This window comes from Hordeum vulgare, chromosome 3H (assembly GCF_904849725.1).
Source record: "Hordeum vulgare subsp. vulgare chromosome 3H, MorexV3_pseudomolecules_assembly, whole genome shotgun sequence".
NCBI lineage: Eukaryota > Viridiplantae > Streptophyta > Magnoliopsida > Poales > Poaceae > Hordeum > Hordeum vulgare.
In genome coordinates, this window is record NC_058520.1 from 574,978,875 (window position 1) to 575,000,591 (window position 21,717).

Sequence of the window (21,717 nt, forward strand, 5' to 3'; positions counted from 1 at the left end):
TCTTGCTCTGCTGCTACTACTACTACTGTTGCTACTTCTGTTACCTGTTTTGCTCTGCTGCTGCTACTACTGTTGCTACTGTTGTTACTTGTCTTGCTCTGCTGCTACTATTGCTACTACTGTCGCTTGCTACTGTTGCTACTTGCTACTGCTGTCACTACTGTTGTTCCTTGCTGCTGCTATTGCTCGTTACACTGCCGTTACTCGCTACTTTGTTGTTACTACTGTGCTTGCAGATACTAATCTTTCAGGTGTGGTTGAATCTGACAAATTCAGTTGTTAATACTTGAGAGTATACTCTCACCTCCCGACTGGTAAACCAACAAATTGGGTCGAATACTCTACCCTCGAAAACTGCTGCGAACCCATGCGCTGGTGGGCCATCAACAACATTCTTCCAGTTTCATTGCCGGGGAATGCTAGCAGCATTCTTCTGGTGTCGTTGTAGGAGATGGTTCGTTGTCATAAGCATTCGTCTAGCTAACACTAGAGATTGCAGGATCAACACTTTTCTGGCGCCATTGCCGGGGAAGCATTGCTGACGTCAGCATTTTTCTGGCGTCGTTGCCGGGGAGGTATTGCTATATTCTCTGAGTCACTTGGGATTTATATCTGCTGATCACTATGAAGAATCTGAAGGATCCGAAGACCAAAGTCTTGCCCTCAACTACGTGGGGAGGTAAGGAATTGCCATCTAGCTCTGCACTTGATTCACCTCCAGTTATGCATAAGTTTGCGACATCACCTCCTGCTAGAAATCTTGATATGTCGCCAGTGCTTGATGATGCTTGTGATACTACTGCTAGAGATGCTATGCTTGATACTATGCCTGATGATACTATGCTTGATACTATGCCTGATGATGCTATGCTTGACACTGCTAGAGATGCTATGCTTGATACTGCTAGAGATACTCCTTTGTCTGATGTTCCACTAGGAGTGTTCCTTGATGCTCATATTGCTAGAGTTACTGCCAATGCTCGCGATGCTTCTGATACTGCCGATACTATTGAGATAGAACCTGCTTTTGCTCCTGCTAGATCTAGCTCTCCTAGATATAAATTGCCTGATATACCTGAGGGTTACGTTATGGAGAGAGAGATAGCTGAGCATTTTTCTTGCGTGTAAGGATGCCTATGACGCTGAGAAATTACTTCTCAAGTGGAAGGAAAAATCTCGGGAAGCTAGGATGAAAAATGACCCGAAGTTTGCCACTTCGCCTATCTTTGTCACCGATAAGGATTATGAATTCTCTGTCGACCCTGAGATAATCTCTCTAGTTGAATCTGATCCTTTTCACAGTTATGAGTCTCAGACGGTCATAGCCCACCTTGCCAAACTATCCGAAATAGCCAACCTCTTCACTAATGAGGAGAAGATCCGCCACTACTATGTCCTTAAGTTGTTTCCTTTCTCTCTAAAGGATGATGCTAAAGTCTGGTTCACCTCTCTTGCTCCTGGATGTGTGCGTAGTCCCCAGGAGATGGTCTATTACTTCTGTGAGAAATATTTCCTTGCCCATAAGAAGCAAGCTGCCTTGCAGGAAATATACAACTTTGCTCAACTCCAAGAAGAGAGTCTTCCACAAGCTTTGGGGAGGCTGGTCCAGCTACAGAATGCTTTGCCTGATCACCCTCTTAAGAAGAACGAGATACTTGATATCCTCTATAACGGACTTACTGATGCCTCTAGAGACCACCTAGATAGTTGTTCCAGTTGTGTTTTTAGGGAACAAACTGTAGAACAAGCTGAGACCCTACTGAATAACCTCTTGATCAACGATAATGTTTGGACTATTCCCGAACCACCTCCTAAGCCAACTCCTAAGAAAAGAGGTATTCTACTCATCAGTCCCGAAGATATGCAAGAAGCCAAGAAATCTATGCAAGAGAAAGGCATTAGATCTGAAGATGTCAAAAATCTACCACCTATCGAAGAGATCCATGGTCTCGATAACCCGATACAGGTAGTAGAAGTGAATTCTCTGTGTAGGTTTGACAAGAGTGATATTCCTTTTGATAAACCTGCTAGCCTATGCTTTGATGAATTTGACAACTTTGTTGCCAAACAACAGAGTTTCAATGATAATGTTAGCAGACATTTGGAACAAAGTACTCGTATGCTTAGCCATTTAAGTGCTTGCGTAGACAGAAATGTCAATGCTCTGAAGCTTGTGAGTAAACATGCCTCTATGATTACTACTCAGGTAGAACAAGTACTTAAAGCTCACAATGACGTGCTCAATGAATTAAATGACAACTCTGTCAGAGTCATTACTAGAGGAGGCAAGATGACTCAGGAACCTTTGTATCCTGAAGGTCATCCTAAGAGAATTGATCAAGATTCTAAAGGAATCAATGATGATACACCCAGTCATCCTAAGGAGAAGAAGAAGGATGATAGAAACGTACATGCCAGTTCACCAAATACTGTCACACCTAAAGAACCTAATGATATTTCTGCGTCTGATGCAGAAACACAATCTAGTGATGAACATGAACCTCATGACAATATGGACAGTGATGTTCATAATAATGCTCAACTAGCAATGACGAGGATGTGGAGATTGAACCTACGGTTAATCCTGATAATCCACAACCTAAGAGATACGATAAGAATGACTTCACTGCTAGGAAGCATGGTAAAGAAAGAGAGCCATGGGTTCAGAGACCTATGCCCTTTCCTCCTAAGCCATCCAAGAAAAAGGATGATGAGGATTTTGAGAGCTTCGTTGAGATGATAAGACCCGTCTTTCTGCAGATGCGGTTAACTGATATGCTCAAGATGTCTCTGTATGCCAAGTACATGAAAGATATCGTGACTAATAAACGGAAGATACCAGATCTCGAGATCTCCACCATGCTTGCCAACTATACTTTCAAAGGTGGAACTCCTAAGAAACTTGGTGATCCCGGAGTGCCCACTATACGTTGCTCCATTAAAGGAAACTACATAAGAACTGCCTTATGTGACCTTGGAGTCGGTGTTAGTGTTATGCCGCTCTCTCTTTATCGTAGACTTGAGTTGGATAAGTAGACACCCGCTGAAATTTCTCTGCAAATGGCCGACAAATCAGCTGCTTTCCCTATCGGCGTTTGCGAGGATGTGCCTGTTGTGGTTGCTAACACCACTATCTTAACAGACTTTGTTATCTTGGATATTCCCGAGGACGATGCCATGGCTATCATCCTCGGAAGACCCTTTTTAAACACCGCATGGGCTGTTATAGATTGCAACAAAGGCAATGTCACTTTCCATGTCAATGGTAATGAGCACACGGTACATTTTCCGAAGAAACGATATCCAGTACATTGCATTAGTCCTATCGAAAAGACTTCATCGATTCTCATTGGGAGCTTTGAATGCCCTATTCCTCGTGTCAAGATGAAGTATGATTTGCTTGTTGGGGAGATACATATCCCCATTGAGGTGACTTAGTGACTATTCAAAAATTCTCCGTTCTCCCTTGAGATTCGAGAAGGTTTTGTCATAAGGACTTGATCAACCCCATTGATGGATTTCTTTCGATGACCATGAGACGGATGAATCAAAGAGTCACATACCTCTGTTTTGAGTTTTCCTTTTCGGTTGCTTAGAAGAAAAATCATAGAATTAGTTTAGTTTTTCCCTTTTTCTGTTTTAGCGTCCTGGAGAAAAATACCTCGAAAATAAAAGTTCTCCGATGGTCCTGAAAATTTAGTATGATTTTTTCTAGAAGTTTTGAAAATTTCTGGGCCTGAGAGCTAGTCAGGGGGGCCGACCAGTGGGCCACAAGCCCCCCCCCCCCCACCCACCGCCACCTACCCCCTGGTGGCGGGGTGCAAGCTTGTGGGGCCCACAGGCACCCCCTCCACTCATTCCAGCTCCTAGCCTCTTCTTCCACCTCCAGAAAAAATTGTTTCGCAGCTCAAACCCGTGTTCTTGCTCATTTGGCTGTGATTTTCGATCTCCTTGCTCAAAGCACCATTCTCCGAACTGTTTTGGGGAAATTACTCCTTGGTAAGTGACTCCTCCATTGGTCCAATTAGTTTTTGCTCTAGTGCTTTATCCTTCGCGTAGTCTTGCTACCTTGGTGACCCTGTTCTTGAGCTAGAAAAGTTCATTTTAGCTGGTCCCAAGTAGTTTTAGCGCGTGATACGGTCTCTAGGCACTAGTAGGAGTAGTTGCTACAAGTTGGGTTAATCTTTATTCACTTTTCTTTCGAAGTCTCTAAAAATTTCAGAATTTTTCAGAGCTAGAAAAAGGAAAAGATGAGGAGATTCTTGAGAGACTCTTCAAGCCGTAACACCAAGGAGGATGAGAAGAATCACCCCAAGTACATAGTCCCTCGAGTCACAGAAGTTCGAGCGTGCGAGTGGCCAAGTGATGAATTTTTGTGCGCCGCCGGACTCTATGAAGACTTTTATTACTTGGTGGAGAACGCAGGTCTTACTGCGTTCGTTGAAGATAAGTGCCCACAATATCACCTCCTCACCAATATTTTCGTTCAAAGCTTCAACTTTTATCCGAGGAAGAATCCTCCCATGGTTGAGTTCATGATATACGATGTCCCCCAGTGCATGACGTTGCAGGATTTTTGCAATGTATGCAAATTACCTTATGTTGGGGATATCCGTGACCCTCGTCCACGGGACTTGGAGGATTTCATTGGTTCAATTGCTGTTGGAGAGGAGAGAGGAGTGTCTCGCCCTAGAATTGCTAGCATACATTTTCCTGTGCTTCGGTACTTCTCACTATTTGTGGGAAAATGTTTGATTGGCCGTGGGGAGGCTGGATCACTTAGTTCTCCTGACCTTGCGGTTTTGCACGAAGCCCATTATAATGATAAGACTTATAGCTTGGGCGCTATAGTAGCTCAACGATTGAACCTGAATCGTTCTAATGGTGTTGTCTATGGAGGTATCTATGCAACCCGTCTTGCCAGACACTTCGAGATACCCATTAGACTGGGACAGGAAGGAGAGATGCTTCTCCCTGAGAGATATCTGGATTATGACAGCATGGTTCGCCATGATTTTCTGGATAGAGATGCTAGTAGACGGATGATTTATAACCTGGTGTTTAGTCAGGGTACTCGAGAGACTATTACTTTGCCTGCTCCTTCTTTGTTTGATCTTCATGCAGGCAGGTACACTATTATTCCCGCGGACATCTACGCATATTGGGGCTTGGCCCAACCATAGGTGCCCGTGCCTGAGCCGCCAGTCGAGTACCAGACGCCAGTTTATCATTGGGAGCCAGAGGAGCTCACAGAGCAGTGGCATCCATAGTCTGCTCCGGAGTATCCTGGAGCTGGTGATTTCCCACCATGGGAGTAGACCAAGCTAGGACAAAAGCCTAAGCTTGGGGGAGTGCGTGTTTTCACCGACTTTACATTCATGCTTATGCTTTCACTTCGTTAGCCGGTGTTTACACTTTGCCACTGTATTGTCCATGCTAGTTTCTTTTTGTTTTCTTGTTTTGTGTCCTTTTGAGAAAACCCAAAAAGATTTTTCTTTCTTCTTTTGCTTGTTGGGAGCTTTCCCGTGTAAATAGCTTTCTTTTCCTTTGTGTCAAGGTAGAAGATGTTGGTTACAATGCTTAGTGGTTCTTACATGCTTACCTGTTTAGCTTTCAAAGAGCCATATTATTTTGTCTTCTCCTTTGTGTTTGCCTGCAGATTCAGCTTAGTCCAATGCGCTTATTATCGTTTTCATCGTTCGATCGTGCAAATGAAAGGCAACAATGAGGATATATGATGAAGTGACTGAGACTGAAAAGCTGGTATGAACTCTATCTATTTTGTTTTTGTAAATATGACTAGCTTGTCGACCCAGATTTGGCTTTGTTGTGAGAGAACCATGTTTGCAATGACAACTTAGAGATCATAGTTTCTGATGCCATGCTTATTTAGCTGAGAGCTTATAATGGTTTGTCTTGAATGCCAACATAGATTTTGAGATGACTATGATGTAGTATGATAGGATGGTATTCTCCTTTGAATCTTTCAAGTGGCTTGACTTGGCGCATGTTCATGCATGTAGTTGAAACAAAATCAACATAGCCTCTGTGATGTTCGTGTTCATGGTGATTTATATCCTGTTCATGCTTGCATTCAATGTTAGTCAAACTCATTGCATCTTGATGACTGTTGTCGCTCTCTAGTTGGTCGCTTCCCAGTATTTTGCTAGCCTTCACTTGTACTAAGCGGGAATGCTGCTTGTGCATCCACTTCCATGAACCCAAAAGTTTTTCCATGAGAGTCCACCATACCTACCTATTTGCGGTATCTACCTGCCGTTCCAAGTAAATTTCCATGTGTCACTCTCTAAACCTTCAAGAAATAATCTGTTTTGCATGCCCGAACCGCTCATGTGGTGACAGAGGGCTATTGGTATCTTCCATGCTAGGAGTATTATCCTCGACATGTGTTTATTCACAGTCATTCACGAGAAAGGAGTCGGTATTTGGGATGCCCAGTTCCACGCTTAAATCGAAAACATAACTGTAAAACAAGACCCCCCCCCCCGGATTGATGTTAGTATGGATGGTACCCGAGGATTCGGCTAGCCATGGAGTGTGATTGATTAGAGGTGGGGGAGTTAAAACTTTACTTTTCTGTTTGGGAACCGCCTATAGCATGAGTAGCATGGAAGATATTGAGAACTCTTGGTCATTGCGTTGACAATGAAAGCATGCCACCCAAAATTATTATCTCTGTTTTCAAAGCTTGAGCTCTGGCACCTCTGCAAATAAATGCTTCCCTCTGCGAAGGGCCTGTCTATTTATTTTCCTGTTGAGTCATCCTCCTCTTATATATGCACCAATTAGAGAGCACCTCTGTCATTTTTATGCTTTGCTTTTGATTGATATTGAGTATGACTATGATTGGATCTTCGTTGCTATGAACTACAATGTTTAGTCAGCCCTTGATCTTTGAAAGTGCTCTGCATTTATGTTTTGCAGTCTCAGAAATAGCTAGCGAGATACCACCTATTCATATTGCTTCATGCTTGTTTTGATTGAACTGTTGGTATTTGAAACTCATTATTATTTGCTTGTTAGCTGATTATGCAATTGATATTAGTTTACCGTGAGACCTTTGTGTCATTTGCTTATGTGGTTAACTTGTGATCTTGCTGAAATTCTGGTTATGAGTTAGACATAGTTGCAACAACAAGATCAAACAGAGTTTGTCAAAGTTTTTCTTTCTCTCTCAGTTTGTCAACTAAGTTGCTTGAGGACAAGCAAGGTTTTAAGCTTGGGGGAGTTGATACGTCTCCATCGTATCTACTTTTCCAAACTCTTTTGCCCTTGTTTTGGACTATAATTTGCATGATTTGAATGGAACTAACTTGGACTGATGTTGTTTTCAGCAGACTTGCCTTGGTGTTATTTTTGTGCAGAAATCAAAGTTCTCCAAACGTCCTGAAAATTTACGAGGAGCAGTTTTGGAAAGTATAAAAATATCTGCGCCAAGTTCAACCTCAGGGGGTGGGCCAGTGGGCCACAAGCCCCTGCTCCACCACCACTCCCCCTGGTGGCGGTGGGTAGGCTTGTGGGGCCCACAGGCACCTGCCGCCCCCAACTCCAGCTCTATAAGTTGCCTTTCGTCCCAGAAAAAATAAAAAGAGAAGTTTTCGTCGCGTTTTCAATACGGAGGCGCCGCCACCTCCTATTCTTCATCTGGAGGGCAGATCTGGAGTCCGTCTTGGGCTCCGGAGAGGGGAAATCGTCGCCATCGTCGTCATCAACCTTCTTCCCTCTCCAATTCCATGAAGCTCTTCGTCGTTCGTGAGTAATCTATTCGTAGGCTCGCTGGGCGGTGATGAGTAGGATGAGATCTATCATGTAATTGAGTTAGTTTTGATGGGGATTGATCCCTAGTATCCATTATGTTCTGAGATTGATGTTGCTACTACTTTGCCATGCTTAATGCTTGTCACTAGGGCCCGAGTGCCATGATATCAGATCTGAAATTATTATGTTGTCACCAATATATGTGTATTTTAGATCCGATCTTGCAAGTTGTAGTTACCTGCTATGTGTTACGATCCGGCAACCCCGGAGTGACAATAACCGGAACCACTCCCGGTGATGACCATAGTTTGAGGAGTTCATGTGTTCACCAAGTGCTAATGTGTTGGTCCGGATCTTTATTAAAAGGAGAACCTTAATATCCCGTAGTTTCCTGTTGGACCCCGCTGCCACGGGAGGGATGGACAATAGATGTCATGCAAGTTCTTTTCCCTAAGCACGTATGACGACACACAGAATGCATGCCTACATCACATTAACGCACGGGAGCTAGCCACATATCTCTCCGTGTTATACTTGTTGCATGATGAATATCATCCAAACAAATCACCGACCCATTGCCTACGAGTTTATCCTACTGTTGCTACTTCTGTTACTTGTCTTGCTTTGTTGCTGTTGCTGCTACTGTTGCTACTATTGTTACTTGTTTTGCTCTGTTGCTGCTACTACTGTTGCTACTGCTATTACTTGTCTTGCTCTGCTGCTACTGTTGCTACTACTGTCACTTGCTACTGTTGCTACTTGCTACTGCTGTCACTACTGTTGTTCCTTGCTGCTGCTTTTGCTCGTTACACTGCCTTTACTCGCTACTTTGCTATTACTACTGTGCTTGCAGATACTAATCTTTGAGGTGTGGTTGAATCTGACAAATTCAGCTGTTAATACTCGAGAGTATACTCTCACCTCCCGACTGGTAAACCAACAAATTGGGTCGAATACTCTACCCTCGAAAACTGTTGCGAACCCACGCGTTGGTGGACCATCAACATCATTCTTCCAGTTTCATTGCCGGGGAGTGCTAGCAGCATTCTTCTGGTGCCGTTGCAGGAGAAGGTTCGTTGTCATAAGCATTCGTCTAGATAACACTAGAGATTTCAGGTGTCGTGGTAACGATTCCGACAATAGAAAGAGGGTAGGATAACGGAGCATGATCTATCAAGATGCACATGGGTGACACAGTGGTTTTAGCGAGTTCAGGCCTCTCACAGTGGAGATAACAACCCTACGTCTCGTGCTCCGGAGAGGCTTTGTTTTATCTGTCATGGACATGAGTTACATGGTATAGAGAGAGCCAGAGCTCGAGGGAAGGAATGAGCCCGCAGGGGGAGAAGAAGCTGGTCCCTAGCTATGTGGAGGGTGTGGCTTATATAGAGTGCGCCACCTCCTCACCTCTTATGTTACAAGATGGGGCATTGATGCCATAATGTCAGTCCACTACAGATGTCTTGCCGACTGTTGGTATTTGCATGACCGAGTGAGTCATACGGCCGAGTGGTTGACTGTCATCCGAGTGGATGGAATGTACTTGTCTGAGTGGATCCGTACGGAGTGGATTAGATGTTGTCACGATCCAGTAGGAATTTCCCTTGTAGTCCTTAAACTAATAATGAGGTGCCCTTGGGTAGGACGTATTGGTCAGACCTATGACCCTACCCTAGGGCTATATCCACGTCATTAGCCCCCGAATGGATCAGGGTCCGAGTGGTGAAGGTGTCGATGTAAATCTTGTAGCAACAGACCGAACTTGAACGTGCTTCAGGGCCTTGCAAAATTATGCATTGATTGAAGTCTTCATCATTCGCCCTGATCGATTCCGCTGAGTAGTACGTCCGAGTGAACTTAAGAATTGAAGTAGATCCGAGTGACCAACAGGATCTTGAGACTCTGACTGACTGCTGGTAGTCGGTTGGAATCTGTTGAATCTGTAGAACTTGGATGTTGTTGGTGGACCTGACCAAGCAGAATGTTTCTTTTTGTATTTCTCTTCCTGTGGGGGCACGCTCAGTGCACCCACTGGGTGTAGTCCCGAGCCTCTGTCGGACTAGATGAGTCTGGCGGAGGGTTTAAGACTTCCAGTGCTTGTCATGTTGAATGTTTGTTGAATCTGCATTATATGATTTCTGGATCAAAGTCAAGTCTCCGAGTGTATTTTTTAACGTAGGCGATACGGGGTTGCAGCTAAGCCCCCGAGTGTGGAGTATGTCCGTACTCGGAGTAATTTTTAACTTAGGCGATACGGAGTCGCAGCTAAGTCTCCGAGTGTGGAGCATGTCTGTACACGGAGTTGTTTTTAACTTAGGCGATACGGAGTCGCACCTAAGCCCCCGAGTGTGGAGCGTGTCCGTACTCGGAGTAGTTTTAACTTAGGCGATACGGAGTCGCATCTAAGCCCCCGAGTGTGGAGCGTGTCCATACTCGGAGTAGTTTTTAACTTAGGCAATACGGAGTCGCAGCTAAGTCCCCGAGTGTGGAGCATGTCCGCACTCGGAGTTGTTTTTAACTTAGGCGATACGGAGTCGCAACTAAGCCCCCGAGTGTGGAGCATGTCCGTACTCAGAGTTGTTTTTTACTTAGGCGATACGGAGTCGCAGCTAAGCCCCCGAGTGTGGAGCGTGTCCGTACTCGGAGTTGTTTTTAACTTAGGCAATACGGAGTCGCAGCTAAGCCCCCGAGTGTGGAGCATGTCCGCACTCAGAGTTGTTTTTACTTAGGCGATACGGAGTCGCAGCTAGGCCCCCGAGTGTGGAGCGTGTCCGTACTCGGAGTTGTTTTAACTTAGGCGATACAGAGACGCATCTAAGCCCCCGAGTGTGGAGCGTGTCCATACTCGGAGTAGTTTTTAACTTAGGCGATACGGAGTCGCAGCTAAGTCCCCGAGTGTGGAGCATGTCCGCACTCGGAGTTGATTTAACTTAGGCGATACGGAGTCGCAGCTAAGCCCCCGAGTGTGGAGCATGTCCCCACTCAGAGTTGTTTTTACTTAGGAGATACGGAGTCGCATCTAAGCCCCCGAGTGTGGAGCGTGTCCGTACTCGGAGTTGTTTTTACTTAGGCGATATGGAGTCGCAGCTAAGCCCCCGAGTGTGGAGCATGTCCACACTCAGAGTTGTTTTTACTTAGGCGATATGGAGTCACAGCTAAGCCCCCGAGTGTGGAGCGTGTCCGTACTCGGAGTTGTTTTAAATTAGGCGATACGGAGTCGCATGTAAGCCCCCGAGTGTGGAGCGATGGCGCGCGGGGCAGCCAAATGATGAAGACGTGCCACACGAAGTGGCGATGCGCAAGGCATCCGAGTGAGGTAGACGATTCTGGCTGAGTGGCAACGCGCGGGGCGGCCAAGTGATGTATGTCGAGGAGGCGTCCGACCCACTGACGGCACGCGGGGCGGCTGTGTCCACTACGTCATTGCGGGGGCTTCCGAACACGTGAAAACGCATGAATGATCGTTGCGGCGACTGAGCCTGAGCAGCAACGAGGATGGCGCACGGATGCGTCGAGTAACCTGTGTGTGAAAAATAGCACAAGCCAGCATAAAAAATTATCAAAGTAATATGATCTTTTCTGAAATAGTTCGTGTAAATAACACCCATAGACACCCACTGGGTGTGTCAGGTGCTTGCTGGTTCAGAACAAGAAAGAGTTTAAAAGGGTGGAGGATCGGACTGAACTCGTTTGAGTTCCGGATCCAAATAAAGCGGAGTGAAGTGTTCCGACATGAAAATAACAAATCAAGTGTAGAGGTACACTCGGTGGTGTGGCCTCCGAGTAAACGTCATGTGTGACTTACTTACATTCGGTAATGCGGAAATAACTATTTAATTTAATGCAGTATGTGAAGAATGACTTAGCTGTCTGACGTCGCGCGGGCGGTCGAGCAAAGTAGACACGTCCGACTGAGTGGCGATGCATGGGGAGGCCAAGTGACGAAGACCTGTCTCGTCGAGTGGCGAAGTGCGGAGTTGCCGGGTGATGACGACGCGTCCAACAGAGTGACGATGACGTGTCTCGCCGAGCGGCGATGCACGGAGCTGCCGAGTGATGACGGCGCGTCCAGGAGAGTGAAGGCGCGCGGGGTGACCGAGCGATGATGGAGCGTTCAACAGAGTGACGACGCGTGGGACGGCCGTGTGACGATGGCGTGTCTTGCCCAGTGGCGATGCACGGAGCTGCCGAGTGATGACAACGCGTCCAGCAGAGTGACGGCGCGCGGGCGACCGAGTGACGATGGAGCGTTCAGCCGAGTGACGGCGCGCGGGGCGGCCCTATGACGATGGCATGTCTCGCCGAGTGGCGATGCGCAGAGTTGTCGAGTGATGCCGACGCGTCCAACAGCGTGATGGCGCACGGGGCGGCCGGGTGACGACAAAGCGTTCAGTAGAGTGACGGCGCACGAAGCTACCGAGTGACGAACGAGCATCCAGTCGAGTGACGATGCATGGAGCGATTGAGTGACGAAGGAGCGTCTGGTCGAGTGACGGTGCACGGAGCGACCGAGTGACGAAGGAGCGTCCAGTCGAGTGGCGATGCGCAGAGCTGCCGAGTGACGAAGGAGCGTCCAGTTGAGTGGCGACGCGCGGAGCGACCGAGCGACGAAGGAGCGTCTCGCCGAGTGACTGCTTTCCTTGAAAAGATCCATCCAATGACCCTGCCACTTTTTCATGTAAAGGCTCGATTAAATGTTGAGTAGTTATGCATGGTTAGCCATGCACACATGCATGCATGCAACCACTAATTGATGCAGAAATAGCGCAAGTAGTGAAAACGCGCGCTTTGGCCGCCATTATTAGGAAACCGACGCTGGAAAACCCACTAATTGACCGCTTAATGAGGCGGTCAATTAACTCCTCGGAAGAGTTATGAGGCCCACGTCCTTCCTTCCGTTACTTTTCCTCCATGCGGTGAATCAATAAAATGGATGTTAGACAAAATTGACCAGCAACGTGGGAGCACCGGTGGGCTGTGCTAGTGTGCTTCCAATGCATAGCTCGAGCGACTGCGAGGTTATTTCCCTCGATCCCAAACAACATCGGGATTTGAGGAAGACGCCAGAGGAGGTGCCCTGCGTGGGAGTTGCGGGCTGGCGCAGCCGACGGCGAGCCCGCCACGAGCTCCGGTGGTCGTGTTTCTGTTCGGGGAGCCGGAGCTGCACGCAGGTCGAAGTCGTGCCTCGACGTCTGCGGAGCTGGGCCGAGGAACCAGCTCGCTTTAACGGTCGCCCGTGTGTGGGCGCTTGGCGGCGACAGCATATATGAGGCCGAAGATGACGATGGGCGCGCGTCGGCGCTTCTTCATCCGGCTACCAATGATACTTAGCATTTTATTCATCCGTAGATTGTGTGATGGCCGAGACTCCCATAGTCTAATATTCGACGATGATTGTTTGATCTCCGGGAGATCATCCCAGAACAGCTTGGGTTAGTCAAGATTGAAGAAAATACCATTTGCATCATGGCTCGATAGACACGATGCCCCACGGTGGGCGCCAAATGTCGTGGTAACGATTCCGACAATAGAAAGAGGGTAGGATAACGGAGCATGATCTATCAAGATGCACATGGGTGACACGGTGGTTTTAGCGAGTTCAGGCCTCTCACAGTGGAGATAAGAACCCTACGTCTCGTGCTCCGGAGAGGCTTTGTTTTATCTGTCATGGACATGAGTTACATGGTATAGAGAGAGCCAGAGCTCGAGGGAAGGAATGAGCCCGCAGGGGGAGAAGAAGCTGGTCCCTAGCTATGTGGAGGGGGTGGCTTATATAGAGTGCGCCACCTCCTCACCTCTTATGTTACAAGATGGGGCATTGATGCCATAATGTCAGCCCACTACAAATGTCTTGCCGACTGTTGGTATTTGCATGACCGAGTGAGTCATACGGCCGAGTGGTTGACTGTCATCCGAGTGGATGGAATGTACTTGTCGTAGTGGATCCGTACCGAGTGGATTAGATGTTGTCACGATCCAGTAGGAATTTCCCTTGTAGTCCTTAAACTAATAATGAGGTGCCCTTGGGTAGGACGTATTGGTCAGACCTATGACCCTACCCTAGGGCTATATGCCCGTCAGCAGGATCAGCACTTTTCTGGCGCCATTGTCAGTGCCACTTTGAGGCACAAGTGTGGTAGCACATGATAGTAGCAAAGTCCCTTCTCTCTTTTTCTCTCATTTTTTTTATTATGGTGGGCTCATTTGCCCCCGATCTTTATTTCCTCATTGGGACAATGCTCTAATAATGATGATCATCAGATTTTTATTTACTTACATCTCATGGATAACTCGATATGATGAATGAAGTAACATGACTCCAATATGAATGCCTCTGACAGTGTACCGGGGTGTGCAATGATCTAGCATGACATGTATTCAGCATATGATATTTGGTGGGTTTGCCACAAATGCTATTATGAATGGTGACTTTGCCACAAATACTATGTCGGCTCTATATGATCATGCAAAGCAATATGATGATGAACGAACTAGTCATGTGAAGTGACGATGGAATTTGCATGGCAATATATCTCGGAATGGCTATGAAAATGTCATAATAGGTAGGTATGGTGGCTGTTTTGAGGAGGATATAATAAGTCTTATGTGCAAAAGAACGTATCATGTCATGGGTCTTGGATGCATCGGTGAAAGTTGCACCAATCCTCGAGGTGAGAATGGGCTATGCACGGTAATAGAGAGGCTAGCAAATATGAGGAGGTGAGATTGCGTATGTCCATAGTGTCACATTAGTCATAAAGAACTCATATACTTATTGCAAAGTTTTAGTAGTCTTATCACAAGTCAAAGTACTACTCGCATGCCCCGAGGGAAAGGGTTGGTAGGAATTAAGCATCGCGTGACTCCTACTCGAAAAAACACTAGGTTTTCAACGAGGAACAGAAATGCTCACACATCATCACCATGCCCTTTTAATTTTTCAGATGTTCAAGAAGTTTTAACATCTCTTAATATCAACACCTCTCTGAATTAATTATTATGCACTCACACCTTTTCATATCACCACATTAATATCATTAACCACAATTTCTCTATATGTGCTACATGATGGTTTTAGTTATCACTTATTGAACACTCATTATTTTTGATCTAGTCTTATGACCCATAAAAATTACCATCACTATTTACTAACTCTCAAAGAAATATAAGTGAAGAATGATAGAGTATTATTTCTACAAAATCTACACACCACCGTTCTCAAAAATATATAAGTGAAGTACTAGAGCAACTGCTAAGCTCAAAATATATAAGTGAAGCACATAAAGTATTCTAAAAAATCATGATGATGGTGTATCTCTCTCAAATAGGTGTGTACAGCAAACAAGATTGTGGCAAACTGAAATTAAAAGTAAATGAAAGAAAACAACGCTCCAAGCAAAACTCATATCATGTGACGAATAAAAATGTAGCTCCAAGTAATAATACCGATGGATTGAGATGAAAGAGGGGATGTGTTCTCGAGGCATCCCCGAGCTTAGACACTTGAGTCTTACTATAGTATTACCTTGGGGTGCCTTGGGAATCCCCAAGCTTAGGCTCTTGTCACTTCTCATTCCTTGGTCCATCGAGACAATACCCAAAACATGAAATTTTTGATCACACAAAACTCAACAAAACTTTGTGAGATCCGTTAGTGTAGGCAACATAATAAACGCTTTTAGGTACTGTTATAAATTTATTACTATTTTATTTTAGCATAAGGTACTATATTCTAACTTCCCCATGGCTAATACCCCCGGTATAATCCATATCATAACCAAAACAAGCAAACTATGCTTGGAAAAACATAATCTGTTTAAAACAGAACAATATGTAGTAATATATTTAATTTACATACTTATGTAACCCCAACAATTATGAAAAAATAGTAATATCTGAATAATTTGTATATAAGTACTCTGTAAAAAATCAGATTAAAAAGACATTCCAGTAAAATCATAGAAATTACGCACTAGGCGTCAAAGTTTCTATTTTTGCATCGTATCAATTCTACTCATCGTGCAAATCATCCCAAAGGCTTTGCTTGGCACAAAAACTTATTAAAACACTAAAACATAATCATTACAGCATAAACAACCATGTTATCACACACTAACATAAAGTAAAGGAAAAAAATTAAGATAGCTATTGGGTTGCCACCCAACAAGCGCTATTGTTTTACGCCCCTAGCTAGGCATATTGCATAGTTTCAAGTGTTGTCATCCTTGACATTTAATACATAAGTGGCCCTCATGAGAGATTAATAAGGTGGTTTTATTATATTTCTAGGGAAGTGTTCCATACCTTTATTTAATGGGAATTGGAACCTTTAGTTTCCCTCTTTCATATCAATGTCTGCACCTACAGTTCGTAGGAAAGGTCTTCCAAGTATAATAGGACAAGTAGGATTGCAATCAATATCAAGCACAATAAAATCTACAGGCACATAATTTTTGTTTGCAATGATAACCACATCATTAATTCTACCTAAGGGTTTCTTAATGGTAGAATCTGCAAGATGCAAGTTAAGGGAACATTCTTCAATATTGGTGAGACCAAGTACATCACATAAAGCTTTAGGTATAGTTGAGACACTAGAACCAAGGTCACACAAAGAATCGCATTCATATTTATTTATATTAATTTTGATAGTAGGTATCCACTGATCATGCAACTTTCTAGGAATAGAAACTTCAAGCTCAAGTTTATCACCATGAGCTTTTACCATAACTTCTACTATATGTTGAGTAAAGGCTTTATTTTGTTCATAAGAATTGGGTGAGCTAATAATGGATTTAAGAAAGGAAATACATTCTAATAAAGACAAATTATCATAATTAAAGCCACTATAATCCAGGATAGTGGGCACATCACTAGTTAAAGTTTTGACCTCTCCAAACCCACTTTTTTTAATTTTATCATTAGGATCACCACCCTCCAAGCAAACGGGACGCCCCTTAACTAAAGTTGACTCGTCTCCAGTCCCTTTATCATTAGTATTCAGATAAATAAACAAATATTAAATAGGATAGTACCAATCATTTTAAGGTCTTCATCATGATTACGGTAAAAAAACGGGTGGAAGATCCTTTTCTAGGAATTCTCACTTAGCTTTAAATTTAGCGGTCCTCTACTTACTCTCATTGATTGAGACTTGGATAGATTTAATAGTCTCATTAAAATCATGCTTAGGAGGCAAATTTTTACTTTTAAGAGTTTCTACATGAAGAGAAATTATATCCACATTCTTAGCCAAAGTATCGACAATATGAAGTTTTTCCTCTACCATAGTATTGAAAACCTTTTGAGAATTAATGAATTCCTTAATTGTGTTCTTAAGATGAGATGGTATCATATTAGAATTTGTAGAAGAATTTCCATAGGAATTACCCTAAGAATTTCCATAGTTGTTGGAAGAATTACCGAGATACGTCCTAGGATTGCAATTACCTCTATAAGCATTGTCGTTAAAATTATTTCTAGAGACAAAGTTAACATCAATATCATAATTATTTTGTTCAATCAAGGTAGACAAATGCATATCATTGGGATAAAAATGAGCATTTTTTGGGCAACCAAGTTCATAAGAGCATCCACTTTTTCACCAAAGTAGCGATCTCTTCATGAGAATTTACCTTCTTACCCATTGGAGCTCGTTCAGTATGTCATTGAGAATAGTTGACCCTGATGTTGTCCAAAAGTTTAGTGGCCTCTCCTAGAGTCACCTCCGTGAAGGTACCAACTGTGAAGGAATCTAGAAGATTTTTGGATGAAAAGTTTAGTCCCGCATAAATTTTTTGGATAATTATCCATAAGTTTAAACCATGAGTTGGACAATTTCTTATCATCAACTTCATCCTCTCCCAAGCTGTTCATGTTCTTGTTGTTTAAAATTCATTATTTGATTCCTTAGGGAGATGATCTTAGCAAGAGGAAAATACTTGGCAATGAACGCATCTTTACACTTATCCCATGTTCCAAAATTATTACGCGACAAAGATGAAAACCAAGCTTTTGCTTTATCTCTAAGTGAAAAAGGAAATAATTTTAATTTCACAATATCACTGTCCAGGTCCTTTTTCTTTTGCATATCACAAAGTTCCACAAAAGTATTTAGATGTGAAGCGGGATCCTCATTAGGACTTCCCAAAAATTGATCTTTCGTGACAAGATTTAGCAACAAAGCATTAATATCAAAAGCATCCGCACTAGTGGCGAGTGGTATAGGATTACTAATAAATTCATTATTATTAGTATTTGAAAAGTCACGCAACTTAGTAGTATCTTGAGACATGGTGACTACGTGAGCAAAGTAACAAGTGTAACGAGCAAACTAGAGAGCGAAGATGCAATCTACTCACAAGCTAAGCAAGCAAAGATAAATATTATTGTACTTTTATTTTTTATAGGAGAAAAACTAAATATACCAGCAAACAAAAAGAGGAACAAGTGAATGAAATTTTGTGTGCAGTTACTTGATAGTTGGTGATGATATTCCCCGACAATGGCGCCAGAAATCCTTCCTGATACTCGTGATCTCCGTTGGGTTTTCTGTGAAGAGGAATAGGTTATTGCAGCACAAAGTGGGTAAATATTTCCGTCCGTTATGGGACAAGGGTTTATTGAACCAATAGGAATATCAACCACAACCGTCTTCAGTGGCTGCACACAAAAGAACAATCAGCTTGCACCCAATGCGGGTAAGAGGGTTGTCAATCCCCTTGGTCTCGTTATTTTCAAGCCAATGAGGTGTGTAGATAATTTTAAAATGAAAAATAAATAAAATAAAATAAATGGAAGCAAGGTATTGGAGGTTTTAGCAATATGTTATTAATAGACCAGGGGGCCATAGCTTTCCTTAATGGCATCTCTCATAAAAATAGCACACGGTGGATAAACAAATTACCGTTGGGCAATTGATAGAAGAGAGGATAGTTTTGCGGTTTTCACGGCAATGACCATGTAAATATAGGAATCATGTCCATAAACAAATAGGTCGACTCCTGCCTACACCTATTTATATTACTTCACTTCAAGAGTGCTTCTGTGCTTGCCTCTGTACGTATTGAGTTCATGACAAACGGAGTAATGCCTAGAGTAAGATGACATGATGTGGACAAAGTAAACTCAACCAATATGAATACACAACTTGTCCCCTTCTGTCACTAGGATATAGAAATTTGCCAGGTTGAATCTACTTCAACGCACCTCTCTCATCAAAGAAATATCAATCTAGTTCACCAAACTATTTCAACAAATCAGAGATAATTACGAAGATATCATAATCATGCACATAAGAATCATATTATATATCCGAGGAGACTCAAATATTTATCATGAATAATCTGAACATAAAACCACAATTCATCAAATCCCAACAAACACATCGTACAAAAGAATTACATCATATGGATCAAAGCGAAGATGTGATGATCATTGTATTGAGGATCAAAGAGAGAGAGATAGCCATCTAGGTACTGCTATGGAACAGTAGGTCTATGGTGAACTACTCACACATCATCATGAGGGCAATAAGGTTGATGAACAAGCCTTCCGTGATCGATCCGGGAACTTTGTATGAAGAACGAGAGAGGGAGAGACAGAGAGAGAGGGAGAGAGAGGGCGGGAGAGAGAGAGAGGGAGGGAGGGAGGGAAGGATAGATAGATATATAGATAGATAGATAGATAGATAGATAGATAGATATATAGAGATCTAGCTACTGCTATGGACTCCAAGGTCCTAAGGAAACTACCCACGCATGGTCATGTAAGTAGCAAGGTTGGTGAAGAAGCCTTCAAAAATGGATTCCTTCTTCGAGAGAGAGAGTGATGGAACATTCCTCTACCTTGGATCTCCTCAAAACATAAGCTTTTGGCGGATGGAAAATGGTATTGATGGTTTCACGGAGTATAGGATTTTATAGGTGGAAGAATGAAGCTAAGGTAGTGGACAAAGGCCCCACATGGATTAGGGAACGGGCCAAGCTTGACTGTGCTAGGTGGACACGTGGAGGCCCTGTCTACCCTCTCGTTTCCCTCTGGTACATTCTGGTATGTTTGATACATATAACTTACCTACATGTTGGTATTATTTACTTGCGCATTCAAGTTTTCTTCAACCGTGACCAACTTTTTCAATGCTAGTCCCTAAGCCATGAATAAGGGCTCCATTAGCTACTTGGTTCATGATAGGATGCCCCCTCAACCATGAATTCATTTATTGGTAATGAAATGACTGATTTTCTTCCACTACTTGTTGAGTTGTGAAATTTATTCATTCTCCCTTATTTGTAGTGACGAGTCTACTTTGATTGATGTAAAAACACACGAATAATTCTATGTTGATAGATAGCTGATTTATGAATACGCGGAAGAGATAGTAGTTTATTAAACTATAGTACAAATGATATATATATATATAGGTAAAAATCAACTAGAAAAACTTTGGTTAAAACAAACTATTTCTTTAAGCTTGTTTGTTCGTGCTAGGCTAGAAACTAGATAGAAGAACTAGAGGCCGCCAAGGTCTTGATCCATTAGATAAGCAGGTAGGATTCTTCGCTTACTACTTGAAGTAGAAACCTAGAATAGGAACCATTTATATTCCAAAATAATTGTTCTTTCCAGTCTACATCATCCATTCCCTTCCTAATAAATTTAGTTCATCACTATGGCGAAATTGTATGCTGCACAACTAACCATTGCTTGGTAGGTTCGACCAGCTCTTCTCACCTTTCTTGCAACATCTACTGAATCTTGCCTCGATGTAAAGTATATTATAGGGGAAGGGCTAGCTTCATTCAATTTAGAGGTATTAAAGCTTTTGTTGAGATAAAGTAGGCACAACAAGCATTCTTGCCTCTTTCTTCCTTTTAATAATATGGACGCTTTCATAAGCAACTAGCACATTGTGTGTAATCAAACAACCTAGAACAAATGTGCTTGTTCTTCCCCTGTGATCTCATTGTTGAAAATATGCCCTAGAGTCAAAAAAATGTATTATTATATTTCCATATTCATAATTAAGAGTTTATATTCTATGTTATAACTCGTATGATCCTGGAATACACAATTCACTGGAAAATTTATATGCACGTATGGAATGATAAACGATAAAATAAGGTTCCTAGGCTTGCCTCTAAGACCGTCTCAAGTGTTGTTGGTGAACACGTTTTTCGGATCTTAGGATATTGTTAAGTGTAACAAGGATCCTAAAACAACACTGAGAGTATGACATTTGAAGAACGATCATATTGCATCGACCCGAACTTGTTTGTTATACTTTGAGATAATATCATCTAAAATCAATTGTTATAACACGGAGTGTTAACATGTGTTTTATGTTCCTTATACCATGAGAGTATCGTAGTCACCTCTTACCATACAATGATCTTTGGGGTTGCTCAAACTTCATTTGTAACTAGGTGATCATAATGACAACTTATAGGTTCACCACGAAGTTTAACAAGGGACTATATAGCTCAAGAGTGGGATTTGCTCCTACAACGATGGAGAGATATTGTTAGGGCCCTCTTGGTGCGACGACATTCGTCATCGTATAGCCAGACACGGGTTACTATGTCACGGGGATGCCGGAACACATCAACGAGAAAGAAGAACGAAACCGATAACGAGGACAACGGTATAGCGAACATGTGAATGACTCAAGAGGATACCGATGCATCTCGGTTTTTGTAAAGTACCACTAAGCAAAGAGAATATCACATGATAACCAAAGGTTCACTCAAATATCATTTGTGTGCTCGTAGGGATCGATATTGATGCCCGCAGTTCCGACCATTGAACGAACGGGTTTCGTTCATATCTATGTGTTACCGAACCTATAGGGTCACAAGCTTAAGGTAATCATGATCTGTTGAGTTTTAGTAGGATGGGAGTGATGAGAATATATTTGTGAAATTGTTTCATCAATATTTG